This window comes from Prosopis cineraria, unplaced genomic scaffold, assembly GCF_029017545.1.
Source record: "Prosopis cineraria cultivar Desert tree isolate PC_DT_omini unplaced genomic scaffold, ASM2901754v1 PC2, whole genome shotgun sequence".
Lineage (NCBI taxonomy): Eukaryota > Viridiplantae > Streptophyta > Magnoliopsida > Fabales > Fabaceae > Prosopis > Prosopis cineraria.
In genome coordinates this window covers 26,455,608-26,460,872 of record NW_026555333.1, presented here as the reverse complement: position 1 = coordinate 26,460,872, position 5,265 = coordinate 26,455,608, and the positions used below count along the sequence as shown (strand labels likewise).

The 5,265-nt window shown below is 32.2% G+C and overlaps 1 long non-coding RNA gene across 1 annotated transcript; it reads left to right on the top strand.

The window, feature by feature from the left end:
• Window positions 1-1,993: 1,993 nt before the first annotated feature.
• On the top strand, window positions 1,994-3,585 carry LOC129302224 (uncharacterized). The gene is made up of 3 exons (XR_008591212.1): window positions 1,994-2,236; window positions 2,619-2,707; window positions 3,539-3,585. It is a non-coding gene; the product is annotated as an uncharacterized LOC129302224 (long non-coding RNA).
• Window positions 3,586-5,265: the final 1,680 nt, after the last annotated feature.

Here is a 5,265-nt window from a genome sequence, read left to right as displayed (position 1 = left end):
TAGAATTCAAGAGACTAAGACTAATTTCTTAAAATAAATAAATAAATAAATAAATATAAAATAAAATAAAATAAATACTTAGGTGTTAGAGTATGAGTAAAAATTGTGTTAATAATATTATTGACACATTGGGATATGATCAATTGTAGATTAATTTTCTTTTGACACCATTCAAGCTTTGGAAAGCTTTGGAAGTGTTGTAACTTGAGGGGTAATCTTTGACTTCTCAAAGGTTGAGGTAACCGGGGGAAATCTATTTTATGCATTTGTATGTTAATTAATTAATTATGTTGGTGAAACAAAAGAATATATATATATATATATATATATTTAAATTTGAAATAGTTGTTTGTAATGCATGTGGTTTTGTTGAGACCTTATGGTTTGTGACCAAGTTAATTGTGACTTGGTATAAGTAATGAGATTGATGTTGATGATGATGTGCACAATCTTGACTATAAATTATGAATTATATATATGAGTTTTTAAAATGTATTTTTTTATTAGTATGATCATATGGCGGGAGTTCGCCTTAGTGAAGGAGTTAGCAATTACACAAAATCCATATGGTATTTGGCTATTAACCAATAATCCTAGGGGTTATAGCCGCTACTTACCTTGTAAGGTACTGTAACATTATTCCTATTAAGGGACTTGACCCTACTGGCCTACTTGGAGTTTTGGGTAGAGCTAGTTTTGGGTATGACACCCCATAGTGTGTGATTTGGGGGAAATCGTGTTCATAAGTGAGTAAGGTAACTCTGGCCCGGTAGCCCCTCATGATATGATTACGGCTTTGGGTAGTCTCACCACATGGATGATCCCTTCCGGTTGTTGGCCCACGGATTTCATGTCAGAGGAAATAAGGGGGGATATAAGGAAGAGATTGATCATGCATATTATTATTATCATGCCATTTGAGTGATTGATGGCTATGTTGAGAATATGATTATAATTGTAGAAATGAGAACATGTAGTAATTATGTGAATAATGTATATATGGCTATTCGTGCAAATTTTATACTTGACTTTATTCTTGAAATTATTCACATGAGTTCAATGTTAATGTGATTAACATGTTATTAATGTGATTGTTTGAATGGTCACCTTGATAAATTTATTGGTCACTTGCATTCATGATTAATTATCATGTATTTGTATAACCTAGATATATCTTGGTTACTGAGTGGTTGTACTCACCCCTCTCTTTTAACATATTACAGGAACTAGCTCATCTGAGAAGAACAGAGGAAAGGAGCATTAGGCTAAGTGATAATAATCACTTCTGTAGGCCTCTCTCCTTTTATGTTGATATGTGTATTTAGTTTATGATATTGCCAATTAGGATAATATATTCTTGATCCATTTGCACTATAGGTTTTGTGTAGGATGGAAAGGTATTTTGGGTTCTTAAGATTGTGTTTTGATGCTTGTATTATATTAATGGGTCAAAATATTTTTGCAAGTAAAAATAGTTATTATCATGCTTCCGCATATGTTTAATTGAATGATATGAATTCTTAAAATATTTTAAAGACTTGGGATTCCTTTATATTAAATAGTTTGTAAAAAATAAATACATATTAAGAATTCATTTAGGTTAATCTCGTATTGTATAATCCATTTGGGTTAGTCCTTGATTAACCATGGTTAGTATGATGATTAAGTCCTAATTTAGGACGCCCGTTACATTAAACAATTAAAGACAAAAAACATTGAGTACTAACATGTTGTTCAAGTTAGGAAGTTGTTTATGTGGATACCAATAGAGGGAGCAAATCTATATTGTCAGTTCTTAAGATCCATACTCTTGAAGAGAATGCATGTCAAGAGCTCACAATTAAGAGGTAACTTGTAACATCCTAGATTTTTAATCATGCGCTAATGATTGATTAGTGGATGAGTTAGTTATTTAATATAGGATTAGGATTCTTTATAATAAAGTGTTATTTTGACTATTGGGATGTTATATGAATAGAAATGAGTAGAAGAGTGAAATGCTAAAGCAAAGTATGTGAGCATAACAAGGATTTCGCTCATTGTGTCACATGCCGTGGTGGGGGATGGATGCGCCACAGTGCATGGTACAGAACTTTGATTAATAGGGACGTGTCCCATTCATGAAATAGAAGGGAGGAACATGAGAGAAGAGCTCAAACATGAAGAAGAGTGGGGGATTTGCTAAGGCAAGCAAAATCAGGAGCAAAGATTATGTTTCTAACCTGTTGGTTATCAGGTAAGTCACGTACTACTTTAACCTCTGATTCTACCCTATTTTTTCTTAGTTTAACTAGTAAGAAATTGAATTCAAGAGTTTTAAGGAGTTGATTTCTTACCCTATAGTAATAGAAAGGTTCTTTAGAATTAAACTAGTACTTTATAATTGGTTAGAGTCAAAATGATAAAGCTTTGAACTTGTAGGCAAGAATTTACGCCAATCTAGAGAGAGAGTAGTGAGAGAAATTTGGCTAGAAATTTTAAATCTTGAAATAAGGGATAATCAGTGGTACTATGTGTAATCAAGTATGAAATGTGGATTTGATAGTGATTAGGTGCTTAATTGTGATAATTGGTATTTTTTGTCAATAGTAAAATTGACTTGGGTTGCCAATGTGTAGATTCTAGTATGTGATGAGTAGATAAGTGGAAAGAGATTCAAGTAAGAAAGTTACACGGGTAACCCTTTCTATCAAACAGAAGGGTTGAGGTAACCATATAATTTATTATGTTTATTAACTATCATAATTGTGTAGAAGTAAATAACAAATGAGAAAACTTATTTTTATGAGTTTTGTGCATGATTTGATATTGAAAATGGTTTTAGTATGAACATTGATTTGTGAAATAAAATATAAAAGGTTATTTAATTTCAAGTGATATATATATATATAGGTATTATGATATTATATGATATGGAATCATGAAGGAAAGTAGTGAAAATTGTGAAAGAGCATGATCATAGGGGGTGAAGTTCACCTAGGATATGTGGGAATGTGTGTGTGTGTAGAGATATGTAAGTGAAAAATTCATATGATTGGGCCAGCACTATGAAACATCTGGTGTAGCATCATATAGGCTGCTACCATAGGTAATTTGATACAGCATATTATGGGATTATTACTATAGGATATTCAAGCAGTCTGGCAACTCCTTAGTACCCGTTAGGGTACAGTTAGGAGTTAACAATGCCTCTATCACAAGTGTGTAAAGAGAGAAACCATAGTCTATTAGTGGGTTAGATTACCTTTGGCTTAGTATTTCTACCACTGAAAGTGTGCTCAAGTCAAAAAGTGGTTGATTCAAAAGAGCTTATGGTTTTGTGTCAGAGAGAATTAGAGATTTGGTGGCTAGATGATTATGCTAGTATATATTTGTGTGGAATTCCTTTGAAATGATGCTATGTTTTCATACTTTTATATATACATGATATTACCTTAGTTTTAATACTTTGGCATGGTTATTTATGGTAATAGACATTAATGAACTATATTGTTTATTGAGATTTTATTCTCACCCATAATTATTTACATTTTATTAGGTTCTAGTACTAGTACGTCAAAAGGGAAAGACATTGGCTAAGTGGAGACCTCTCACAAAGCTTTTGTAAGATTTTGGTGTAATGAAGTTGATGTTATTAGTATTAAATGTGTATAAGTTGCCATATGTTTCAATATAAGTGCATAAAGTTGTATTTGTGGTATGTCTGATGATTTTGAAATCCCTAGCCCTTGTATATGTGAGAATAGTGAAATAACTAGATGGGCTAATAAAAGAATGTATGTGTGTGAATATGAGATGTTTGAAAGTATATGTGTGACGATTTAGCCATGTATGAGATTATAGAAAGGAAAATGCAATTGGACTTAAAAGTGTGACATGAGTAGTTTACAGGCCAAATGTGTGTATGTGTGTTATATTATGCATGTGTATGGTCAATTAGGTATGTATTCTCCATTTAGACGTGGTCAAGGCCCAAAAAGTGGTTAATGATATTTGGTTTCAAATTGAGACCTTTAAGTGACAATTTTGACATAAAACGGTCAAAATACACTTAGGTATTCAATTTTTGATAGAAATATCAAATTTAAATAAACCAATGTCATTAATTAGATTTTGAAACAAGCTTCGTGTAGGCACTTAATCACCCTAATTGGACATCATATGCAAAAATGGCGCGCACTTGAAGTTCGTATCAGAAATAGTCTTATAATAGCAATTTCAAGTGTGTATGCCATGGCGCATATATCCACATGCCACGGTGCACAGCACAGAGTGAAATGGCTGTAGTCTTTGTGCCACATGCCATGGCACACGGTGCTAAATTTCACTTTATTTTCTTGTTTTGCACATGTTTTCCTAGTCCTTAATACATGTATTCATATTGCTTCCACTGTTTGTTAAGGTTTTACAACCTGAGTGATTTATAAAATAATTTTTGAAAATTTTTATTGGGATCCCAATGTTTTCAAAGTTTTTAAAGTAAATGATTTGATTTGATTAGGATTGATTGTAGTGGAGCGTATGGTAATGTCGATAAAAGGCATTACATAACTCTTGTATCCACTTTAACTTAAATGAGTTCGTTTGATCCACATAAGGATAGGGATTTAAAAATTTAATCTTCCACTGGGCCTCCTTATCTAACACATTAATGATACCCTCTTAAATCTTGGCTTTTCTCATGCTTTCACCAAGCTCATCATGTGCTCTATTTTTACTACTAGACTTAAAGTCCTTTGGAATGGTGAAGAAACTGAGAGATTTCAACCAACTCAAGAAATCAAGCAAGTATTAGATCATGTGTTTTAATGATTACAAAATCAAGAGAAAAGATATTTGTTATATGTCCAGATATAAAGAATCATGGATGAAGACAAAACATCAAGAGCATGAAAAATCAAAAGAAGATGAAGAAGTTAAGGATAAGTTATTTAAATTCTCTTAGATTCAATGTAAAAACATAGAGTTTAATCACTTTTTATAATCATTAAATAAATGCATCATATGTCTCATTCATATGCATTAATACTCATCTAAGTGTGTTAAAGCTTGCAAATAATGTCTTTCTTGCATGTTGATTTTGATAGAAGCTATTTGCATTGTGACAAGTAGAATCACGCGTAATTCTATAGGTTACTCATGAGTTTCTGCATGTTAGGCATACTAACTTTTAGATCATGCAAGTGTGAAGAAGTGATTCACGCGTGAGTAAGCCCTTGTGTTATGTGATGCCTTAAGCTTTGGTTCTGCTTGCAAAACCATGAG